Here is a 26,370-nt window from a genome sequence, read left to right as displayed (position 1 = left end):
TGAAAGTAATGTGAACGCTGAAATTATTACTAATGATTTCTATGTATTTTGGATTATAAATCTGCATAGAATTTGACTAACATAGAAAATAATGTGTGACATGGAAAATGTGCCCTTTTGAGTGGCTGCCATTAAAGTACGAAACGTCAATAATAAATGCTTATTAATATTAATTGAACTGCCTACGTTTAGGTTGTAGTAGTAATGTGTTATATTAATGATTTTGTATTATGTATTTGCTCTATTAATTATAGGCCTTAAGTTAGCGAAGTTTGGGCTTAGTTCGCACAGCCTCATGTTAAACTGCCCTTTTTAATAAAATCGTTGGAGTTTATGTCTAGAGAAATCAATGCATGTATTATTTCACTGCGTTGACCAAACATTAGCAGATGTCTTTAACTTTCTCATGAGAACTGCTTGCTAGAATGTCTTTGTTAGAAATGGGGTTTTTGGTTGGCAGTCAGGTTACCCTCTGTCCAAGCAAGAACCCTCACTCTAGTCAGGGTAAGTCACGCATAATCCAAATTATCCTGTGCCCACCCTCTGGTAGCTCGGCACGAGCAGTCAGGCTTAACTTAGAAGGCAATGTGTAAAGTATTTGTGCAATAAATCATACAATAACACAATATAGCACCACAAAAATACACCACACAGTGTTTAGAAAAATATATAATATTTATCTGGATATTTGCAGATCAAAACGATAAAAGATGCAATATGAAATTGTAGAGATATCACTGAAAAGTGATATAAAGTGTCTTAAGTCTTTAAAAAGTAAACAAAGTCTCTTCCAAGCACAAAGTACCTGGTTTAAAGTGGAAAATCTCCGCAAAGGGCCGCAGAGGAGGAGATACGTGGAAAAATGGTGTGTGCGTCGGTTACGCCCCTTCACACACAGACTTGCGGTGTTATTTTTCACGCGGGGAGACGTGCGTCGTTCTATGGGAGGAAAAATGGTGTGTGCGTCGGTTTCGCCCCTTCACACACGGACTTGCGTTGTTATTTTTCACTCGGGGAAGACGTGCGTCGTTATCCGGCACGCAGACTGTCTCCTTCCATTGATCGCAGGATTACCAGATGTCCCAGGGTCTGTGCGTGGATTCCTCGGCTTGTTATCCGGCTGCGCGTCGTTCCGGGAGGCTGTGAGTGGAATTTTCTTTCTCACAGCAGGCGTTGCGTCGATTTCCTCTCTGGAGTCGGACGACGTTGTCCATGCGAGGCCGTGCGTCGAAGTTCCGGTCGCGTCGAGTGGCATCTTTCTGGATCGGCGTGCGGAGCAAGCTGTGCGGCAAAATGTTCGGCGCACAAGGAGTCCAGTTGAAAAAGAGAAGTCTTTTTGGTCCTGAGACTTCAGGGAACAGGAGGCAAGCTCTATCCAAGACCTTGGAGAGCACTTTTTCAGCCAGACAAGAGTTCAGCAAGGCAGCAGGCCAACAGCAAGGCAGCAGTCCTTTGTAGAAAGCAGTCAGGTGAGTCCTTTAGGCAGCCAGGCAGTTCTTCTTGGCAGGATGCAGGTTCTGATTCAGGTTTCTTCTCCAGCAAGTGTCTGAGGTGGTAGGGCAGAGGCCCTGTTTTAAACCCAAATGTGCCTCTGAAGTGGGGGAGACTTCAAAGAGTGGCTAAGAAGTGCACCAGGTCCCCTTTCAGTTCAATCCTGTCTGCCAGGGTCCCAGTAGGGGGTGTGGCAGTCCTTTGTGTGAGAGCAGGCCCTCCATCCTCCCAGCCCAGGATGACCCATTCAAAATGCAGATGTATGCAAGTGAGGCCGAGTACCCTGTGTTTGCTGTGTGTCTGAGTGAATGTACAAGGAGCTGTCAACTAAACTCAGCCAGACGTGGATTGTAAGGCACAGAAAGATTTAAGTGCAAAGAAATGCTCACTTTCTAAAAGTGGCATTTCTAGAATAGTAATATTAAATCCAACTTCACCAGTCAGCAGGATTTTGTATTACCATTCTGGCCATACTAAATATGACCTTCCTACTCCCTTCAGATCAGCAGCTACCACTTCAATAATGTATGAGGGCAGCCCCAATGTTAGCCTATGAAGGGAGCAGGCCTCACAGTAGTATAAAAACAAACTTAGGAGTTTTACACTACCAGGACATATAACTACACAGGTACATGTCCTTCCTTTTACCCACACAGCACCCTGCTCTAGGAGATACCTAGGGCACACATTAGGGGTGACTTATGTGTAGAAAAAGGGGAGTTTTAAGCTAGGCAAGTACTTTTAAATGCCAAGTCGAAGTGGCAGTGAAACTGCACACACAGGCCTTGCAATGGCAGGCCTGAGACCAGGTTAAGGGGCTACTTAAGTGGGTGGCACAACCAGTGCTGCAGGCCCACAAGTAGCATTTAATCTACAGGCAATGGGCACATATAGTGCACATTACTAGGGGCTTATAAGTAAATTAAAAAGTCCAATTGCGTATGATCCAATGTTACCATGTTTAAAGGGAGAGAGCATATGCACTTTAGTACTGGTTAGCAGAGGTAAAGTGCGCAGAATCTAAAAGCCAGCAAAAATGAGGTCAGAAAAAGAGAAGGATGAAGGCAAAAAGTCTGGGGATAACCCTGCAGAAGGGCCATTTCCAACATATCCCCCTTCCAGCCTAAAGCCAGGGTAGACTAATCAACACTCTGATGGACTTCCCTGCTTAAGGTGATAGAACATGGACAATGTCCCACTACTGCAGGGGTACTTGCCAGTTCTATGCCTTTCTGAACTCAGTGAGGCTTCTTTGTCTATACGCTCTGGGGCCACTGAACTGGCCCATGGGGAACCCTTCTCATCACCTGAGGACCCCATCTGTAAAGCTCCTAACTTTAATTTGCTCACAGATGCATCCCAGTATGCAGACAGTACCACCATGGCCAACAAAGTGATGTGGCCCATTCCATTCCTTGGGTCTGACTTCTGTTGCCAACCCAGGGAAAACTCTGCCCACAAGGACAGACACCAACAGATGCCACTGACATCTGTCAGTGTCATGAGCCAGGCCCCAGACCATCCACTGCTAAGTGGAGACCCTGAGGGGGGCCATTGGATGAGCTTCTCCTCCAGCTGGGTGGCTGGTAGGGAGCTCCCAATGGGCTCCTGAAGCATCCCAGAATGGGGGGCAGTAGCCCCAGGGGTCTTGCACCCCTTCTCCATTCTCACCAGGTCAGGGGTGGGTCCCTGATACTGGTCACTCAGCCCAGGGTCTGTACCCTGAGGCTGAACAGAGGACAGGGGTGAGTCCTTCCTCACCGTGCCTCCCCATCTGGGTTCACATACCCTCCTCTGGGGAGTGGAACTGCCAGACATCTGAACTGTCAGGGCACCCTTAGGGGTCAACCCTCTCAGCTCTCCTGACACTAAGGGAAACTCATTCCCCAGAATGCAGTCAATGGGCAGCTGGGGACTAACTATGACCCGCCTCTGGGTCACCTCCTCACCCCACTCTAGGGACACCTGGGCCATGGGGCAGAAGAAATCTTCCTCAATGGCTGGAATCACTCTACACACCTGTCCGGTGTACTGCTCTGGTGACACTAATCTCTCCACAATCATGGTAAGACTAGCCGCTGTGACTCTCAGAGCGGTGACTGGGACCCCATTCACTCCCACCTGGTGGAAGTGACGACTCCCACCCTCAGGGATCACCAGTTTACCCTCTGAGTCCACCTCCCAACTAAAGGAGATGAAGGCATGGTCTACGACCTGCCCTTGGGGACTACTTTCCCCTAAGGCCACATGGGCCACCCCTGTAGAGGTCCCAATACTGGGTGAGTTCTTTGGACAGACAGAGTCCCCCTTCCTGTGTCCTAGCTGGGAACACTCAAAGCAGCGGGGTTGGGAATGGGATGCTTTGGGCCACTGCCCACCAGAACCACCACCCTGTTTCTCAGATGGGGCATGGGAACCCTTTCCTCCCCCCTTACTCTGGGACTCGTCTGGGTCATCTCTAACCTCCCCCTCACTCTGTCGGGGGGAACCGGAACCACCCTTCTTGGGGTCACTCCCAGGTACCTTTTTGGACACTCTGGTGCTAGCCCAGGGGTCCGCCTCCTCAGCAAGCTTCCTGGGATCAGTCAGCTTACTGTCTACTAGGTGCTGGCACAACTCTGTAAAACAAATACTGAGCATATGCTTTCTCAGAATCAAATTATATAATCCTGTGTAATCATCTACTTTGCAGCCCCGCACCCATCCATTCAGTGCCTTACTGGAAAAGTCAAAGAAATCTACCCATGTTTGTGTGGATAGTTTGGTGCTGTCCCTGAACCTCTGACGGTATTTCTCAGGGGTCAGCCCAAACTTGGCAAGTAAAATGGCTTTCTGAAGTGGGTATGTGTTTTGATCCTTTATGTCCAAGGTGAGAAGTGTGCCCCTCCCCAAAGGTGGCACATAACTCCACATAGCTGTACCCCATTGCCCTTCAGGAACCTCATGAGCCCTTAGTGCAACTTCATAAGCAGCTAACCATTTATCTATGTCATCTCCCACCACAAAACTGGGCACCACATTTTTGTGTATACAAACCTTCTTTTCTCCAGCAGGTCCTGTCTGTATGCTGCCACCATTACTGCTGGATTCAGACTGCTTTGCCTTGAGATCCAGCTCCTTGAGACTCAGTTCATGAGCCAACAAAAGTTTATTTTCAGCCAAGGCCCTCTCAGCTGCTTGGGTTTCTCTCTCTGCCCTTCTTTCCTCCTGTTGAGCCTCAATTTTCAACCTTGCCATTTGCAATTGGAACTCCCTCTCTTCTCTCCTTTCCTCTGCGGTCAGGCCTTGCTCAGAGACACTGCTCCCTGGTCTGGAAGGGGGCACAATTGCAGTGGTAACATTACCCACTGATGGCAACAAATCCTCTGAGGGGCCATTTTCTGGCTCCTCTTCCTCATCATCCTCCTCTAAATGGGCTTCTGCCCAGGCACTCAGTGCCACTTGAAAGTCCTCTTTCTGGAGGCCCCTTGGGTGGGTACTCTCATCACCTTGCAGAAGCCTTTTAGCTGTTTGACAGTATATGTCTCCAACAGGGCTAGGTCCAAATCTTCTGCTTGAGACCCAGCCAGAGACATGTTGAGTGAGGATTTAGATTTAGAAAATTGTCAGGAAAAAACAAATTTGCAAAAGAGATAAAAATCAAGTTGACCTTCAACTGTGGGTAGGTAGTGGAATACTTAGCTACTGTATGTCACTGCACAAATACAAGTCCTATCCTCACCGCTGATCACCAATGTTAGAAATTGGGTTTTTGGTTGGCAGTCAGGTTACCCTCTGTCCAAGCAAGAACCCCCACTCTAGTCAGAGTAAGTCACACATAATCCAAATTATCCTGTGCCCACCCTCTGGTAGCTTGGAACGAGCAGTCAGGCTTAACTTAGAAGGCAATGTGTAAAGTATTTGTGCAATAAATCATACAGTAACGCAATATAGCACCACAAAAATACACCACACAGTGTTTAGAAAAATATATATTTATCTGGATTTTTGCAGGTCAAAATGATAAAAGATGCAATATGAAATTGTAGAGATATCACTGAAAAGTGATAAAAAGTGTCCTAAGTCTTTAAAAAGTAAACAAAGTCTCTTTCAAGCACAAAGTACCTGGTTTAAAGTAGAAAATCTCCGCAAAGGGCGGCAGGGGAGGAGATACGTGGAAAAATGGTGTGTGCGTCGGTTTCGCCCCTTCACACACGGACTTGCGTCGTTATTTTTCACGCGGGGAGACGTGCGTCGTTCTACGGGAGGAAAAATGGTGTGTGCGTCGGTTTCGCCCCTTCGCACACGGACTTGCGTCGTTATTTTTCACTCGAGGAAGACGTCTGTCGTTTTCCGGCACGCGGACCGTCTCCTTCTATGGATCGCGGGATTACCAGATGTCCCAGGGTCTGTGCGTGGATTCCTCGGCTTGTTATCCGGCTGTGCGTCATTCCGGGAGGCTGTGCGTGGAATTTCTTTCTCACGGCAGGCGTCGATTTCCTCTCTGGAAGTCGGGCGGCGTTGTCCATGCGAGGCCGTACGTAGAAGTTCCGGTCGCGTCGAGTGGCATCTTTCTGGATCGGCGTGCGGTGAATTTTTCACTGCGGAGCAAGTTTGGCATTGAAATTTTCGGCGCACAAGGAGTCCAGTTGAAAAAGAGAAGTCTGTTTGGTCCTGAGACTTCAGGGAATAGGAGGCACGCTCTATCCAAGCCCTTGGAGAGCACTTTTGCAGCCAGACAAGAGTTCAGCAAGGCAGCAGGCCAACAGCAAGGCAGCAGTCCTTTGTAGAAAGCAGTCAGGTGAGTCCTTTAGGCAGCCAGGCAGTTCTTCTTGGCAGGGTGCAGGTTCTGATTCAGGTTTCTTCTCCAGCAAGTGTCTGAGGTGGTAGGGCAGAGGCCCTGTTTCATACCCAAATGTGCCTTTGAAGTGGGGGAGACTTCAAAGAGTGGCTAAGAAGTGCACCAGGTACCCTTTCAGTTCAATCCTGTCTGCCAGGTCCCAGTAGGGGGTGTGGCAGTCCTTTGTGTGAGAGCAGGCCCTCCACCCTCCCAGCCCAGGAAGACCCATTCAAAATGCAGATGTATGCAAGTGAGGCTGAGTACCCTGTGTTTGGGGTGTGTCTGAGTGAATGCACAAGGAGCTGTCAACTAAACCCGGCCAGACGTGGATTGTAAGGCACAGAAAGATTTAAGTGCAAAGAAATGCTCACTTTCTAAAAGTGGCATTTCTAGAATAGTAATATTAAATCCAACTTCACCAGTCAGCAGGATTTTGTATTACCATGCTGGCCATACTAAATATGACCTTCCTACTCCCTTCAGATCAGCAGCTACCACTTCAATAATGTATGAGGGCAGCCCCAATGTTAGCCTATGAAGGGATCATGCCTCACAGTAGTGTAAAAACGAATTTAGGAGTTTTACACTACCAGGACATATAACTACACAGGTACATGTCCTTCCTTTTACCCACACAGCACCCTGCTCTAGGGGATACCTAGGGCACACATTAGGGGTGACTTATGTGTAGAAAAAGGGGAGTTTTAGGCTTGGCAAGTACTTTTAAATGCCAAGTCGAAGTGGCAGTGAAACTGCACACACAGGCCTTGCAATGGCAGGCCTGAGACCAGGTTAAGGGGCTACTTAAGTGGGTGGCACAACCAGTGCTGCAGGCCCACTAGTAGCATTTAATCTACAGGCCCTGGGCACATATAGTGCACATTACTATGGGCTTATAAGTAAATTAAATAGTCCAATTGGGTATGATCCAATGTTACCATGTTTAAAGGGAGAGAGCATATGCACTTTAGCACTGGTTAGCAGTGGTAAAGTGCACAGAGTCTAAAAGCCAGCAAAAATGAGGTCAGAAAAAGAGAAGGAGGAAGGAGGAAGGCAAAAAGTCTGGGGATAACCCTGTAGAAGGGCCATTTCCAACAGTCTTGTATTAGACGTCCATACATTCTATAGTTTGACGCACTAGACAATGGATGCACTGACTGGTGTACGGATGGCTACAAAATTGATACCTGATGAGCCTGACAGTGGGAACAGGAGAAGAGGAGCCAATCATCGACATGTGAAAGACAGTTTAGTTATATCTTAGAATGGGAAATGAATCCTTATTGAACTAATTGTAAACGTATGACCCTTTGACCAATGGGCAATGTGGGAAGTTCTTTAGGTGATTTTGACTTAGTCTGACTGCACAGAGAGAAGTGCGCTCATTCCTACTTTGATTTCCTCCGTAGAGGATTCTATCTTTAAATTTATTGCTTAAAATCTTAATGCTGAATGCTGATCATTAGACATTGCTTTAAATGGTTCCGGTAGTTTAGAGTTCCCATTCCATGGAAGGTCCCTTTCACTGCCCATTGCGGATGCTTACCGAACTGATGTTCAACTGACCAAGATAATTGCAACTTGCTAACCCATATGAGGAGAGGTATAACTAAATGTTATTGTGCGTGTTATAGATTTATGTTGACTAAATTGTTTTGCATGAAGTCCAAACATGCTATTCTATTCGAAAGATTAGTTTAGGGAGACCCGGAAGTGTTAGGTTGCTATTAAAAGATGATTGATGTTGATCAGTTGCTGAACCTAGATGTATGCTATTTCTATTTCGGAGTTATTCTTGCTATTGATTTGTACTGTATCTCTCGAATGTTTAGTGATCAATGCACTAGTTAAATTGAGATTCTTTAGAAGATTTGGTCAACTGTGTTGTTCTTGTATCTGTACCACTTGGTTTTGATACTAGTTTACATGACATTAACATTGTTAATATAGGGAAATAAACTTTCTAACTTTTACATCAATGTGTGATTATTCATGGCCAAATGGGTCATGGAGTGTGAAGATTTCTCATTCCAAAGAATAATTGATGATGTTTATTGATTATGATGATATATTGACATAGAATTTGAGACTTATGGTGGAATCACTCTAAGCGTAGTCAAAAGGTCCATCGAACTTCTAAAACGTCCCCTTATAAATTAATAATGAAAGACCAAATAAGGAAAGGCGTGCTAACAGAAACAAAATGTATTTTTGTTTCTATTTCAATTTCTTGAATCGAAGTACAGTACATAAAGAACTTTATTGTCTGCAGCTGCTGTTAATTGTAAGGCATCTTGTCCTAATTAGTGTGCTGCCCCATATGGGATTCAGAAATCTGCCCCCTCACACCATGGGGGCTGCGGGGCCCTATGTTATACCCCTGGTCATGTCTCTGCTCAGATTGTTGGCCACAAACCCCCAATATTCCACCCCAGAGTAAAGAAAAACAAACAGGACAAGGACATGACCAACACAACTCCGCTGACCATTTCCCAACAGCAAAGCAAAACAAAAAATGTGCAGAGAAAATTAAGAATCAAAACAGATACAAGAAATACTGTAAGGCAAATAATGCCAAAAATGAGGTAAACGTGGCAATGCAAATACATGAGAAACAATAAGTAAAATTAGAATATAATTCCTAAATTTGGATGATACTTCACAGTACAGTATTGTTGGAGTGTGTAGTTTTAAAAGCAATATTAATACGAAGCTTGAAATATAATGTGTGATAAAGCTGCATAGAAATGATGCACGCGTCTAAAATGTGCCCACGGGGAGTGGCTATCAATGTACACGAAGACTAAAGAAAATGATTATTAATGATGAAATGTTATACACTAATGTTTGATTTTGTACTAACATGTCATACTTCAGGTTATATGTTAAGATTTTGCTTTATTAATTAAAATGGGTTTAAGTTAACAAGGGCTTGGGCCTAGTTGCCTGGCCTCATATTTGAATTGCTTTTTCTAACGTGTAATGTGCTGTTTTGCTGAAGGACACGAAGCTGTACTTTTCCAGAAGCCATGTGTGTGTAACCGTAGTAAATTCTTTCTCATGAGAACCGACTTGCTCAAGGCGATGTTCTTGCTGGATGCAACAGTGTAATTCGAAACAAATACAAGGTTAGTTTCCCAGGGAGAAGACAATGAAGACACTGACTGGAGCACGAAGTGTAACTTTTCCTACCTGACATTCCAAACGGTGGAGACGTCAATAACCTGTACCAATGAGTGACATGAGAACTGCAAATTGAGGAAAATTCTAGTAAGGGACTTACCTTGCGATTGGATGGAGATACCAATGCACCAAAATGTATCCAATGAGAAATTAGGGAATAGTTAGACAGTTTTGGTTTAACGGCGTAATCGAAGGAAAAGACGGTCCACTTTTCTCTCGACATTGCCACTTGACATTTGTCAGCCCATAATTCGCAGTGACTTTTGCCATTCGACTTTTCCAAGAGACTTTTGCTGGTTTGCCTCTTCTAAACCATCCTCTACCCATCTATGCCCGTTTCTATCTTCTCCTCCATAAGAGGGAAGTGATCTGTTCTTAGCTATGCTATCTTGAGACTTCACCCCGTCCGATTCTGCCTGATGCTGATGACCTGATGTCCTGAGGACGAAAACTGATGCTGCTTGCTGACCCTTGGGATAGGTAACTATCTGATACAAATTGTGAATTTGTCTGTTTGCCTTTCCTTTCCTTTCTAGGTACCAACTGCTCTTTTGACAGAGGCCATAGTTTAGGTGTTTTCCAAATTCATGTTTACTAAATGTTTTGCATGAAGCCCAACATGCTAATGCTAATTCGTGGTTAGATTAAGGTGTTCATTAATATCTGACGCAAATAGACAAATGAATGAATTCTTGCTTTGTTGAATAATGTACTAATGAGACTCTGCTAAGTTGATTCATATTAATGATGTGCTAAGTTCTAATTATCATAATCTGTGCATTGATTAAGTTGTTTTCTGAGAGCCATATGATAGTGGTTTTGATGTGCTTATTGCTATTGCAATTGAGACTAATAAACATGATATTAGGTTGTAACGAATAGGGAATAAATCACTTAACACTTAACTAAACTGGTGTGGTTATTCATGACTGAAAGGTCATGGTGTGTTCAGTTCTTAACTCTCATTGATTGATTACTGATTGCTTTTATTGAATTGTTATATTGTGTTGCGAAATGTTTATGCAAATAAGTTTCTTCGTTCTGGGAAGTCTCCAAACGTGGTCCAAAGGTTTATCGACCTAAATGCGTGTCTCCTTGTAAGTTTACTTATCAAGGTTCTGACACACTATCAGTTTTTGGTAGCAGAGGATGGTTTGGCCTTTTGGGGCCCCAGGGCAAAGGGTCAACAGTTTTGACAGAGATTGATGAATTTGGTTCTTTGAGGTTGTGGTATGGATGGTACGAGGTGAAGAGGTTTGGTGGTAGCCAAGGTATACTGAAAATTGGGTTTCTGTGGGGTTTTTCTTTTTCAAATGATGGAAATTGCAAAAATTATGTGTCCCTAAGTCCCAAATGACTTTCTCTGAGCCTGCTGAAGGGAGTTTGAGTATGTTCTCGGCGTTCTAGTGACAGTGTGAGTGAAGTAGGTTTTGCGCTTGCTCAGCTTATGCAATTCACAGGTGAATTGTGATGTTTGTGACGATTCTAAGGCAAATTATGATGTTTTAGTAGGAGTAGGCGTACTCTGCAGTGTGAGAGTAGGGAAGTCGGCGAACTTCATGTGAGTGTGGCGCTTTGTGCTAAAAAATTGTCCACGTGGTTGTTGATGATGTACGGACCCTGCGTGGTCTAAGACTCCGGAGTATATTGATAAGTGTATGAGACACTCGGTTTATGTTGTAACTTGTGCGGTTTAATAGGTCAATAGTGAAGTCGACGAGTCGAGTTTGAGTCAAAGTGAGTGAATGAAAATTTCGATGGAGATTTGGTGAGTTCTAAAGTGCACTAGAACAATATTCCATTGACAAGTCGAGTGTAGAATTTGCGGGTCAAATTTTGCTTGCGAGTGTGGGATCTGAGAAGGAGAGAGTAGCGGCCGAGGCTAAGCAAAATCTCTGTAAAGTTCTGAAGCGATTGTGTTACCCTTCCTGTAGTAAACCGGCACATTTGAGTGTTTTTGTATTGGTTGTTGCTTCTAGTATATTGCGTTACTTTTGTGTGAATTCGAGAATCTGAGGGCGAGCCGCAAGACTTTGTGAGCCGCAGTACGTGTGAGTGTGACATCATTGGAGCCACGCTGGGATAGGTCGGTTAGTGAGAAGGGTCGCGCACGGATTGGCAGCTGTCCATGAGAGGCAATTGGTTGAGAAGGTGGGCGAAGAGAATTCTGGGAATTAAAGTCACTTCCTGATTCAAGTTTTGAGCAAAATAAAAGACGAAAGGATGACATTTTTCAATGCTTTAAAGAGCGCTTTTAGGGGAGATGCATATATTACCACAAGTGTAGGCTAGGTTACACTTAGAGGGTACGTTAGAGGGTACACTGGCTTATGTTGTAATGGAGGAAAAGGGGATCGCACCATGTCTTTGGCTAAAGCAATGGTGCAAAGCGACGGAGAAACAGGGGAGCTTAGCATTTCCAGAAAGTGGAAAGTTTAATTTGAGGATTTTGTAGAATTTGCGAATGGTGCTATATGATCTGAAGCCACCTCCGAGACCAGTACAGTTTGAAGCGTTAGCTATTTGGGAGCTAATGGCAAGGCAGCAAAAACAGCAGAAATTTGAGAGGAGAATGAGTAAATCAGAAAAGACATTACAAGAGGCTAGATGGGATAGCGTGCAGAGAATGTGGAGGAACGAAACGATAGATGGAATTAAGCTGTTTCCAGCGATAGCTCAAGAGGATGAAGGCAAAGGGGGGAAAGCTACTCGAAAATCTGACAAAAGTCCTTCCAGAGGCAAAGAGACTAAGAAGTCCTCGGTGGAGGAGGATGACTCAGATGATGATGAGTTCCTTAATCAGTTGTTGTATGATCGTCCACCGCCATATGCAATAGACGATAACAGACCAAGTACTAGTATGTGTCCTACAGGGGTGACACAAGAGAATGTGACCGTGAATCCGATACAGGTTAGTCCTGTTTCGACACCAGTTCTGATGCAGAGTAGTTTTGGTGTGAGTACTGCACAGGTGACGCAACCGCAGTTGCCAACGCCACAAGTTCAGAGGCTTTTCCCTGATGTACCTATCTTAGAGACTTCGACTAATCTGATGGTACCGACAGAACCAGTATATTCCAGACCAAAGTTGATTCAAACTGAACCGACTCCACCTTTACTGCCCCAGGTGCAGCCGCAGATGGTACCGAGATATACTTCGGTTACTGGACTGCAGCCAAGCCCAGCGACAATGTTGAGCCAGAGCATGGGAGTTAGTCTTCCACAGGGTCTGGGGAACAGACAGACACCAGATGCCATATCCTTGCCTATTACAGTTGGTCCGCCAGTGCCATTGTATGCGCAGGTGAAGCCGAGTGTATGTGATCAAGGGGTAATGACATAAAACATGACAAGAGGAGGGTTCGTAGGGAGCTCTCAAGGGATAACTCCAGTGGAACCGACATTTGACGGATCCAGATCCTTGCTAGATTTTAGTCCAATTGGGGGTCCTCCAGATGCCATGAGACAGTCATGTTCGAGACTGTTGATACCACAGATTGCGAGTGCGAATGCACCACAGACACCTTTAGTGCATGCTGGAAATATCTCATTGCAGGGTTTGACCGCACAACAGTTGACAGACTGGTTAGACAAGCTTAACACTCCGCAGACGACTCCTGTAGCAGCAGGGGGAGTGGAAGGAGGAGAATACCTGAACTATATGAGGTTGAGCATGGAAGCAGGTGAACGTATTGAAGGGAACATGGGTGTGAATAGGCTAGAGTCATACACAGAAGCAGAATTGAGGGACTTGTGCCCAAAGATAACCAGAGAAGTGAGCAAGGTGCACCAGAGGTTGGCAAACTTGGCAGACAAGTACGGCATAGACTTAGACAATACCAAACATTTGAAGAGAAGTTACAGATTAGATTTTGAGCCAAAAGATTTTGAACACATGAGGTCTACTGGGATGAAAGCGCACCTCAAGGAAATACTGCAAAGTGCACAAGTTTGGGGAGCATTAGAGAAGTGGGAAGGCAGATGGGCGACGAAAATTCCATTCTCACCACGCAATGGTGCAGGGGAAGGTTATGGGTCATAAAGTTGCATTCTTGGTTGACACAGGAGCTACACCCCCTACAGTCAGAAGTACAGAGGTTCTGAATTTGCCCCTTTCAGGAAAGACAGTTAAGGTAGTGGGAGTAGCAAACCAACTCCTGACTAACCCGATTACAGATCCGGTTCAAGTCGAGCTTGGCACCTTCCAAGGATTGCACAGATTTGTGGTTTGTGATTCAAGTCCCGTATCCCTACTGGGAAGAGACTTATTGTGCAAGACAAGGTGTTTGATAGCCTGTTCCAATGAGGGAATTGAGGTTCAGACAAACAGTGATGATGAAGGGGAAGACGAGGTTTAAGAGTCCGAAATTGAGACAACTGAAGAGGAATATTCACTTATTAACTTCTTCCCGATGTTCACAGTGACTAATCTTCCTGCAGACTTACAGGGGACAGTAAAAGAGAAGGTGTGGGATTTGACAGGGAAAGAAGTAGGGCTGATAAAAGGAGTAGAGCCAGTCAAAGTCGATGTGAAGCCTAATGCTGTGTATCCACAGATACTGCAGTACCATATAGCACAAGATGTCCTTATAAAGGTTGCGCAGCTCATTGCAGATTTTGTGAAACAGGGAGTCTTGAAAGAGGTATTGAGCAGTCCATGTAATTCACCTATAATGGGACTGAGAAAGCCTTGTGGGAAGGTTCGGATTGTCCAAGATTTGAAAAAGATCAATGACATAGTGGTAAAATGTTGCCCAGTCGTGCCAAATCCAGCTGTGATCATGTTTCAGGTTCCATGCGATGCAGAGTGGTTCTCAGTAATTGATCTGTCACAAGCGTTCTTTTCTGTGCCTCTTCATTAGGACAGCCAGTTTCTTTTCAGTTTCAAATTCCTGGACAAGGTTTATAGTTGGTGCAGAATTCCTCAAGGGTTTTTGTAATCACCTTCTATATTCAATCAGATACTGAAGAAGAATTTGTAGTTGTTGGAACTGCCTTTTCAACCAACTCTAGTGCAGTACATTGATGATTTGTTGATTGCGTCCAAAACGAGGGACGACTGCAAGTCTGATAATATTGCTTTACTGAATCACTTGGGAAAGAATGGGCACAAGGTGTCCCCTAAGAAATTGCAATACTAGAAAGAGGTGAAAGATTTGGGTCATTTGACTGAGAAAGGGTCGAGGAAGTTATCCAGGGAAAGAATAACTGCAGTGTTACAGATCAGTCCTCCGACAACACGGAGAGACGCTAGGATGTTTCTGGAAATGGTGGGCTACTGTCACCAGTTGATCCTGAATTTCTCAGCCATCTCTAAGCCATTGCTGAGGCTGACAATAAAGGAGGATCAGGATGTCATAGTTTTTGGGGAGAAGGAAATTAAAGCCTTTACGAAGTTAAGAGAGAGCATGTGCAAGGCTCCAGCCTTGGGAATGCCTGAGTACACGAAGCCTTTTGTTCTGTTTTGTCATGAACATGATGCGTGGTCTTTGTCTGTCCTGACATAGGTCCATGGAGGTGTAAACCAACCAGTAACATATTTTTCAGCTGCTTTGGACCCAGTTGCAGCAGCCTTCCCGGGTTGTCTTTGTGCAGTACCATCAGTTGGTCAAAGCCTCACACAGTGTGAAGGCATAGTGATGGGACATTCCATAACTGTCAACGTCCCTCACTCAGTTGAAATATTGCTGACTCGTACCAAAACACAGCACATGACAAATGCGAGATTGACCAAATATGAGACAAATATCTTGGGGTCACCAAATGTAACGTTGAAAAGATGTACAGTGTTGAACTCAGCAACTTTGCTTCCAAACGAAAATACAGAAGTTGAAAATATGGAAGATGTAGAACATGATTGTCTTGAGGTAACGGAAATGTGCACCAAACCGAGACCTGACATTAAAGATACCCAATTGGAAGAAAATGACCAAATTATCTTTGTTGATGGCTCATGTCTGAGAGACTCCATAGGATTGCTAAGAGCCGGATATGCGGTATGCACAATTTCTGGTATCCTAGAAGCGTCCTGGCTTCAATGAGTGTATTCCGCTCAAGTAGCTGAGCTGGTAGCTCTTACCAAGGCTTGTCAAGCCTCTGCTCAAATGAAGGTTACTATCTATACTGATAGTCGGTATGGCTTTGGAATTGTCCATGATTTTGGCCAGCTGTGGTCCCAGAGGGGGTTATTTGACCTCTTCTGGTTCGCCAGTGAAAAATGGTAAAAGAATTAGGGAGTTGTTGCACGCGATTCAGTTACCTCATGAAATTGCCGTGGTGAAATGCAGTGCCCACATGAAGTCACAAGATTTTGTCTCAATGGGGAATGGGTATGCGGATCAAGTTGCAAGGTTTTGTGCATTGAATTGTATATCATTCAAAGATCAGTGGGAATTGTTACATGAAAAAGAAAATGAAACATGCACAGGTTACGCATTGAGGGTGATTGACACATTGGAGGATCTGAAACTCTTGCAGAGTCGTGGTAGCAAGGATGAAAAGCGTTCTTGGGTTCAAATGCAATGCATACAAAGACCAGATGATTTGTGGGTTTCAGAAGAAGGGAAAATGGTTTTGCCGAACAGTCTTTTGTCACAGTTTGAAGGATTTATCATGGTCAAGCACACGTTGGGAGGGATGCCATGATTAGGTTGTTCATGATTGACTGGTTTAACCCAAAGTTTAGACAAGCTGCAGAGGTGATTTGCCATCGATGTATCATCTGCCAACAGATGAATGCGGGGAAAGGGACAGTGGTGAATCTGAGCCACATTGGAAGATCTGGAGGTCCATTCAGCAGAATGCAAATGGATTTTATTGAAATGCCTGTGTGTGGAGGTTTGAGGTACGTGTTGGTGATTGTGTGTATTTTTAGCCACTGGATTGAAGCTTACCCTACACGTAGAAATTACAGTCTCAGAGTAGCAAAGCTGCTTCTTAGGGAACTGATACCGCGTTTCGGTTTTCCGATCTCTTTAGAATCAGATAGGGGAAGTCACTTCAACAATGAGGTGGTTAGACTCCTGTGTGCAGCATTGAACATTGAGCAAAAGTTGCATTGTAGCTACCGCCCTGAAGCATCAGGACTAGTGGAACAAATGAATGGTACCTTCAAGTCAAGAATGGTGAAAATGTGTGCAGCCACAAATTTGAAATGGCTTGATGCTTTGCCTTTAGTGTTAATGTCAATGAGGAATACACCTAACAAGAAGACAGGATTGTCTCCTCCTGAAATTCTCATGGGTCGAGCCATAAGACTGCCCGCAGTGCCTACAAATGCTCTTGTGAATATCACAGATGATATGGTGTTGGACTACTACAAAGGCCTGCCTGATGTGGTCTGCTCTTTTTCTCACCAGGTGGAAGCCACCACCCTGCCACCGATCCATGATCCAGGACACAGCCTGAAAGCTGGTGATTGGGTGGTCATCAAGAAGCACGTAAGGAAGACTTGCTCAGAGCCTAGGTGGAAAGGGCCCTCCCAAGTGATACTGATGACTACTACTGCTGTGAAGTGTGCAGGAATTCCGAATTGGATCCATGCCAGTCACACAAAGAAGGTGATGTGCCCAACTGATGAGGAAGTTGAGTTGTTGAAAATACCAACAACAGAAAAGGAAGACTCAGGGCCGGAGAGTAATCGAAGGGGAACTAAGACTAAGAGGACGGTCACTCCAGCAAGAGACGAGAGAGAAAATACCCAGAGGGGTGACAGTGAGCCTATCTCAATTGAGGCGGCAGGGGAGCCTAGTCAGAAGGAAGGCTCTCTCAGAAGCAGACGATTCTGAAAAAGAGCAAGAACACTTGACAGACCCAGAAGGCGAAGGAGCTGAAGCGGAAGAGAGTCAAAGGGTCGGGACTCCTTCTGAGCAGATTGCAGGTCCATCAAGTGATAACACCAAAGAGCAAGAAGAAGGAGCAGGGTTGTCTCAGGAAAGATCAAAGACTAAAAAGACCCGGAAAGGAGACAAAGGACCAGAATCACAAGAGAAAGAAAAAGGAGTGGTTGCTGACGACACATTAGAGGAAGAGGTAGATACCACAAGGAAAGAAGATCTAAGTGAGGGAGAGTTGCAAGGTGATCGCAAGTTGAAAAGAAAGAGAGTCACAAACGGAAGGTACGCAGGTCCTGAATGGGCATATGCAACTACATCTGAGTGGCAACAAGAATTCTTGTTGTTTTGCTTTGATCGAGAAGTCCTAGGTCAATACTTTGGCACCTGAATTCAGCTGAAGAGACTGAACTGGTATAAAAATTGTGAGTGAAAATTGAGATTGAGGAAAAAAGACTGAGAATTTACCGGATGTGACTTTGAAAACCTGAATTGACTTTTAAAATCTGATTTGACAAGCTGCTAACATGATTTGACAATTGATCCTGTGAGTGAAAAAAATTTGCCAGCTGTAAATAACTGCCACGAAGAAAGGAAAAAAAAAAAAAGAATTTTGATTGTTTGTCAATGCTGTCAGAGGAGGGAGTTTCATTAACCATCCTCTGTTTGTTCTTATATTAGAAATTAATTATCTTCACTTTCTGATTTTTTACAGATCATGACTAGTACTGGGCAGGAGGATAGGGAGAGTAGGCATTGTAAACATTTGACTGTTGGCTTAGGTGTTGCATGTGTGATTTTGATTGTGGTTGCGATTGTGAGCATGACACTATTGGATAAGAAAGAGGCTAACAATGCTTCAATTCCTGAAACTACTACTACTGTACTAACAGCATTGGAGAGATTTGAGCTAGATGAGAAATCCTTGCATGAGGGAACTAACGCAAAGGGGGAACTTTCCTCAAATGTTTTCTATCGCTTGCTGAGTGAGTATGTTGAGACAATGGATGGAAAGGATTGTTTTGTGTGTACACAAATTCCTACTTCTGTATAAGAGGTGGTTACCTATCATAGCTTGCCTTTGACTTATGGCATAAGTTGTAGTCTGTTACTAACAAGGTTCTATAATCAAGAAGAGATACAGTATTTTTATTCTAATCACAATGTAGTGTTTTCTTATGTGGCTATAGTAGAGGATTTGAATGGCGTAGCAAGATATTATAGTATCAAACTAATAAAGAGATTCTTTGAGCCGATATTGACAATTAGTACATCTTATGCACACCGCAATAATTTGACATGCTTGCTTACATCTGTAGAGAAAAGCTTTTTAGTTCACACTGATGATAGGAGGAGGGCGCTTAAGGGCAAATTAGAAAAGGGATTGCAGCAAAGAGCTTTTGCTAATAGTGGAGTTTCTGGCACAGTTGGAGAGCAGGGGAGATTAGCTTTAGATGCACTACACATAGGGAAGCTTTGCATATCTAGACCAAAATCATATTATGATAATGTGTTTGTGGGAATGAGTGAATGTAAGCATGTTTGTGTTTCAGAGTAAATGGACGTTCATGTTGAATGGACAGGATCCAGCGATCCCTGGGATTTACTATATATGTGGACTTAATGCTTATTACCGTCTTCCAAAGGGATGGTATGGGACATGTTATTTGGGAATACTTTTCCCAAAGATTTACCAACTTAATGACTTAAAGAAGTTTCCAAAGTTGTCTGAATTACATCGTACTAGACAGAAAAGAGAGACAGCTGCTGCTGTCGTGGGCGATATTTTTGGGGCAATAATTCCCTCAGTGGGAGTTTTCTTAAATTCCATAAAGATGAGAAAGTTGTCTACTATTGTGGATACCATGCTGACAAATTTTTCAGGAGCAATACTCTTAATGAATACTGAACTTGCTGCGGAGAGGGCTATGACTCTTGAAAACAGGCTTGCTTTAGACATTCTTTTAGCGAAAAATGGTGGAGTCTGTAAGATGCTTAATGAGCGTCATTGCTGTGCCTATATACCCGATAGTAGTAATGAGATTAGAAGTATGCTTACTAACTTGACTAAGGATAGTACTGATTTGAAGGAATTGAAAGAACCTGGTATTTGGGAAAAGGTTGGAAAGGCTCTTGCTAAACTGGGGAATTGGTTTAGTAACATTTGGCATGGGATACTGTCTAAAATAATAGAGGGGATATTGATTATTGTAGTTTGCATATTTGGAATATGGTTGGCATGCAAAATTAGTAAAAGAATAAAATTAAATAGGGCGAAAAATAATAAGAGGAGGGAAGAAAAGGAAAGGGAAAACATTTTCAGAGAAAAATATGGGGGAAAGTCAAAATGTGAAGAAATTGAAATGAGGCAATTTAATTGAAATTAAATGTTTGAAGAAGGTTTTGTGTGATGACAAGAGCCATCAGAGGAGGGCTTGTTGGAGTGTGTAGTTTTAAAAGCAATATTAATACGAAGCTTGAAATATAATGTGAGATAAAGCTGCATAGAAATGTGCTAACTTAATGAAATAATGCACGCGTCTAAAATGTGCCCACGGGGAGTGGCTATCAATGTACACGAAGACTAATGAAAATGATTATTAATGATGAAATGTTATGCACTAATGTTTGATTTTGTACTAATTAGTCATACTTCAGGTTATATGTTAAGGGTTTTCTTTATTAATTAAAATGGGTTTAAGTTAACAAGGGCTTGGGCCTAGCTGCCTGGCCTCATATTTGAATTGCTTTTTCTAATGTGTAATGTGCTGTTTTGGTGAAGGACACGAAGCTGTACTTTTCCAGAAGCCATGTGTGTGTAACCGTAGTAAATTCTTTCTCATGAAAAACAACTTGCTCAAGGCGATGTTCTTGCTGGGTGCAAAAGTGTAATTCGAAACAAATACAAGGTTAGTTTCCCAGGGAGAAGACAATGAAGACACTGACTGGAGCGCGAAGTGTAACTTTTCCTATCTGACATTCCAAACGGCGGAGACGTCAATAACCTGGACCAATGAGTGACATGAGAACTGCAAATTGAGGAAGATTCTAGTGAGGGTCTTACCTTGCGATTGGATGGAGATACCAATGCACCAAAAGTTATCCAATGAGAAATTAGGGAATAGTTAGACAGTTTTGATTTAACGGCGTAACCCAAGGAAAAGACGGTCCAGTTTTCTCTCGACATTGCCACTTGACATTTGTCAGCCCATTACTTGCAGTGACTTTTGCCATTCGACTTTTCCAAGAGACTTTTGCTGGTTTGCCTCTTCTAAACCATCCTCTACCCATCTATGCCCGTTTCTATCTTCTCCTCCATAAGAGGGAAGTGATCTGTTCTTAGCTATGCTATCTTGAGACTTCACCCGTCCGTTTCTGCCTGATGCTGATGACCTGATGTCCTGAGGACCAAGACTGACGCTGCTTGCTGACCCCTTGGGATGGGTAACTATCTGATACAAATTGTGAATTTGTCTGTTTGCCTTTTCTTTCTAGGTACCAACTGCTCTTTTGACAGAGGCCTTAGTTTAGGTGTTTTCCAAATTCATGTTTACTAAATGTTTTGCATGAAGCCCAACATGCTAATGCTAATTCGTGGTTAGTTTAAGGTGTTCATTAATATCTGACGCAAATAGACAAATGAATGAATTCTTGCTTTGTTGAATAATGTACTAATGAGACTCTGCTAAGTTGATTCATATTAATGATGTGCTCAGTTCTAATGATCATAATCTGTGCATTGATTAAGTTGTTTTCTGAGAGCCATATGATAGTGGTTTTGATCTGCTTATTGCTATTGAGAATAATAAACATGCTATTAGGTTGTAACGAATAGGGAATAAATCACTTAACTAAATTGGTGTGGTTATTCATGACTGAAAGGTCATGGTGTGTTCAGTAATTGACTCTCATTGATTGTTTATTGATTATTGATTGCTTTTATTGAATTGTTATATTGTGTTGCCAAATGTTTATGCAAATAAGTTACTTCATTCTTGGAAGTCTCCAAACGTGGCCTAAAGGTTTATCGACCTAAACGCGTGTCTCCTTATAAGTTTACATATCAAGGTACTGACGCTCTATCAGTCTCTTATGTGAAATGCTTAACAAGAGGAGTAGGATGCCTAATGTATGTGTCATCCCCTACAACTCAGCCAGGGACGTGTTCACCAACCAAGAGTAGTCAGACTACACCACACGTGCATGGAGGTGCCCTGACTGCGGTGTCTCCCTATGGTAAAATATAGGGAAAATGTTAAAACTGTATTTAATTAAAAAATAAATATTACAAGTATTTTTAGGCCAAGGATTAAAGTGAATTGATTTTATATATTTGCTTTAAGCGTAGAGCAACATAAAAGCTACAACACTATTACAGTAATTTTGAATGAAACATTTTAAGGAAAAGTGCTGATTTAAATGTATTTTTCTGAAGTTTAAATAAAAAAAAAAGTCTCCTAAAGAAAAAATATTTTAGTGTGCATTAATATTTAAGTGATGTACAGAGTCAATAAAAATGAATATAATTATTCTTTAATAAAATGTTTTACATTATTTTTCAATTGAAAACAGGTTTCTACAATATTTTATAATTAAATTATAAATATGTACTTTTTTATATTTTTGCAACATTAATTTATGTTTATTTATGCATTTAACTATTTTAAATCTAATCTAATTTAAACATTATTTCTTATGGGGTTCTATTTTAATTTTCTACCTCCATTATTTTGTGTGGGAGGGTGTTGCAGTGCTAGTGGTTGGCTGTGCGTGGGTGCACTTTTGCTTAGATAATCTGCAAAATAGTGGTGCTTAATTTGCGTGACCGGGACTGTGTTGACCTTAAGCACTGTGAGTTAAGGTCTCCATGAACATAAGATTCAAAACAGCATTTCAAAATACAGTCAATGAAAGCATTGACTTAAAAAATAGGTTGAGATTCATCACTTTAGAAAATCATGATGGAGTATTAATCTTTACAGGGGAATACAGCAAATGCAAGTGCAGCAGCAGTCTCAATTAATCAGTAAAACACATAGGAATCAATTTCCATGAAGACATTTATAGTTCAGATAAAAGCACAATCTGAAAAATACACTAAGGGCCTGTTTTAGAACTGGATGGAGGGGTTACTTCGTCACAGTGGTGATGGATATCCCATCCGCCGAAATCTAAATCCATTGGGATAGAATGAGATTTAGATTTCAGGAGATGGGCATTAGTCACATTTGTGACAGAGTAACCCGTCCGCCCAGTTCTAAATCTGGCCCTAGGTCTCAAATGTGCAGCAAATCAAAATAAAATCATGCAGCATTTCTAGTAAAACCCAAAACTGCCCAATAGTCTCTCTGGCTCACCCCCAAAATTCAGGGGTTTGTATAGTCAATTTCAGTATTAAAAAATGATTGAAACTGCAAAGTCAGAACAGTGTGAGCAATATTTCAACAAATCATATTGCAATATTTTAAAAAGTCATAAATAATCTTAGCACTATCCCACTATATCAATTTTAATTATTCATTTCCCCTTCTCACTTAATGTCATCAGAAGGTGTCCGAACAAACTAGTTAGATAAACAACAGAAAATAATTGTAAGTTAATGAAACAGTATACAAGCGTGAAGAGCCGGTAAAATGGCTTCCTCCAGTGAGTTCTTCAAGAACAATATGTCTTTAAGAAACACAGTGCACATCTTAGTGTGTGTGGTGTTGAGCACGAAATATAAACACATAATGAACATCATGATATGGCAGCATTTTTTTTTTAAACATGAAGTCAAGGCAAAGAATAGTCTAAGCCAGAAAAACGCACTAAAGCACATCAACTTTTTGTTTCAATTGTAATAGCTTTATATTAATACCCACATATAATTGAAATGTGGACTACCTAATTTTAGGGCACATATAAAACTGGAATGTGGTATAACTTCCATATTGCCCATTCATGTTGAAACAGGTGTTAGGGGTTAAGAGAGGGATGCGCTATTGTGGCTCTATCACCAGCAGCCATCCTTTTTGGTGCCTGTTGGCCCCAGACTTCCTCATCCCATAGGGGCCCCTCAGCAGAAAATGATGCTCTTACAGTACAGCACTTTCACTCGGGTATGGAAAGAAAACATAATGTTACTTTCGCTTTCAGAAATCCTAGATCCCCAAATGAGGGTAGGTTCCTTATCAAACTGGACGGGACTCCTCATGAAAAGATTTTCCACAGAAATATGCTGTGATTGTGATTATAGTGAAGCAAGTCCACCATTGCTTGTGGTTCATGTCATTGAGCTTCATCTATTACTCACTCTCTTCTATGTCATCTTTCCCTATCTTTCTCCATCGCTCACCAGCTATTATTCCTCTCCTCCTCTCTGTGTTTTCCTCTATTTTGACTTCTTGTCACCTTTTCAGTTTTTTTTTCTCTTTGCCTTTTAGCTCTCTTTTACACCCTGACATTTCTCTCCGAATCTTTCTCCCTCTTCAGTAGTACTCTTCCACATTTTCCTCCATGTATTCTTTCCTCATTAAATCTTCTTTTTACACTATTCATTGTATCTAATTTCTGTCTATCCCACCTACCCACCCTTCACCCAGACATCCGAATAACCCTTCATCCACAGCTAAAACTTACCACTGAAATTCTTGTAGATGTATTGCACCACCGCTGCCAAGGCAACAAAGGTGAAGTACACCTGTAGGGCATTTGCTGTGGGTACAACAGGGACCTCCTGAGGTTTCTTGCAGGTAGGTCACGCCACTGGGCCCAAGAACTTATCCTCACATGAGACTGTCCTGTCACAAGTATATGTTAGGTGACAGCTGTCAAGGCCCCAGTCCTTGATCTCCTAATCAGGCTGGCACCAAACCGAGCGGGAGGAAAGATACTACCAGACCCAATTTTGAGTTACCACCTAGGAGGGGACTGTTACAGTAACTACTGCCCCATTGTTAGGGAAGTGCAAATATTCACCCCCTACTCACTGGTTGGTGCCTGGCATAAATGTAACACCTCAAGGTACCATCCATGGAACACTTTCAAGACCTATAGAAGATTAGTCTAACAGTCTGATAGCCTCTGAGTGTCTTCACCCATAAGTCCTGGGAGTCCTTAGAAGTATACTCATGTTGGTGTTTGGGCACCCAATAAAAGTTTGGAAACTTTAGAAAACGTTTCCTACATAGCTCCAGGGGGACTGTTGAGAAAAAGATATTGACTGGTAATTCCATGGGGTTGGATTGAATTCCAGCTTTGTCCCTCTCAAGGCTTCAGCACATCAGAAAAAAAATGACCAAGTCCCAGTCTACATTGGTACTTAGAAAATTTGCTGCAAGAAATTTGCTTCAAGTATATGACAATATGGGGCATATTTAAGAAAGATGGTGCTGTACCCTGTGCAGCGCCATTTTTTTTCCACCCCCCCAACGCCACCGTGTATGCGCCATATTTAGGCGGTAGTTAGGGGTCTAGCGTCATCATTTTTTAGGCTAGTCCGGAGCTTTGCAGGATTAGCGTAAAAAATGTTGTAGCTAATCCTGCACAACCCATTGAGGCCCATTGGATTCAATGGTGTGCCTCCTTTTAAAACCTGCTCTGAGCAGATGTTAAAAGTGCCATAAAAAATGATGCAAAGAAATCTCTTAGATTTCTTTTGCGCCATTTTTTGCCCCCCCTAACAGGGGAACAACCTCTTTGCATACATTTTGCCTGGCCCAGGCATAATGTAGCACAAAGGGTTACAAACTGGCGCAAATTACGTCAATTTGTAAATATGGCGCAGGGATTTTGGCCTTGTTGGGCCACATTAGTGTAAAAAAAGTGACGCTAATGTGGCGCAAGAGGCTCTTGAATATATATTCCTCAGTTCCATCGTGGCATCAAAAGTTTTAGAGGCGGGCTCCTTAGGGGAGGATTTTTCTCTTTTAAAATGAAAAAGTACAGAAAAAATCAACTTGTACTTACCTGTTTTTTCTGGATTTTGGTGATGGTGATGTTGCTGCTGTGAAGGGGGGGCCTGTACAAAGGGACCCACGTCAGAGAGGGAAAGTAAGGAAATGAGGGAGCTAGCATCCCATTTCCTTCAATTCCGCAATCTCAAAGCAGGCAATCTCCCTGCCACAGTCAGCTCGACAGAAAAGCACATCATGATGTGGACAGTGATACCCTTGTCTATACCATCCTGTGGCAGTTTCTTTTCCCCAGCCGCCATCACAGCAGTCGGCGGATGGCTGGCGGTGTTGGCAGGACTCCTGCGGGGTCTAAATTAGCAAATTGGCAACATGGTAATTTGGCTGGTGGATTTCCTAGTCTGCGTTTCTGATGTCGCCTTGTCTGCGGTGCGGACATCGGTGACAAGACCGCCAAACTCGTAATCAGGCCCTTAACCAAAAAGTCAGTTTTCCAGAGAGGGTGAAGCCCAACCACCCCCTCCGTCGGGGGTGTATCATGAGATACAGGTCAATTGCAGCGGGGTAGAAGCTGGGGTGGTTGGCCTGGCTCTGTTTTAGAGCCAGGACAAGCACCACAGGCAGAGTCCAAGCCAGAAATTTGACTAAAGCCTGTCTAGCTCTACATAAGTGCCAAGATGATGTTGGTAACACAACAAACATTTCTCCCGTATTCTTCCGCAGTGTGAAAGCACACACTTCAATACTGCTCAGATTAAAGTGAATTTAGGCTGCCTTTTCAATCAAACAGAATAAAGGTCATTTTCAGTACAATGACCTTAATAATCAGCTCCGTTTGACAGCTTACTCTTGCTTCTGTTTGCATTATTCTCACATGGGATGCATGCAGGATGCGATCTTGAGGTCTTTGCAGCTCTATCTAATGCCTGCCTTACCTGTGAGCTCTGAGTCAGACCCCAGGAAGTTAATTGAAATCCATGTCTGTCTGACTTTTTAGTTCAATGATGAATCACACCCAAGCTTTAAGTAAATGAGGTCCATGCATCAATCTTGGAGCTTTACATCAAATTCTACTTTCATCCACACTTTCCTGCCAAGCCTGAGATGAAGCTTGGCATTTGGGGAGGCATTGGCAAAGCAGTGAATGCTT

The 26,370-nt window shown here is 43.0% G+C and overlaps 1 long non-coding RNA gene across 1 annotated transcript in view; it reads left to right on the top strand.

Annotated features, from left to right (window-relative positions):
- Positions 1 to 26,370, top strand: part of LOC138287456 (uncharacterized) — a 47,908-nt gene that overhangs the window by 20,193 nt on the left and 1,345 nt on the right. The gene's annotated exons all lie outside the window — the stretch shown is intronic.

The sequence above is a fragment of the Pleurodeles waltl genome, chromosome 4_1 (genome assembly GCF_031143425.1).
Source record: "Pleurodeles waltl isolate 20211129_DDA chromosome 4_1, aPleWal1.hap1.20221129, whole genome shotgun sequence".
NCBI classification, from domain to species: Eukaryota; Metazoa; Chordata; class Amphibia; order Caudata; family Salamandridae; genus Pleurodeles; species Pleurodeles waltl.
The sequence above is the reverse complement of the archived record's forward strand: the minus strand, read 5'-3'. Positions and strand labels throughout refer to the sequence as shown.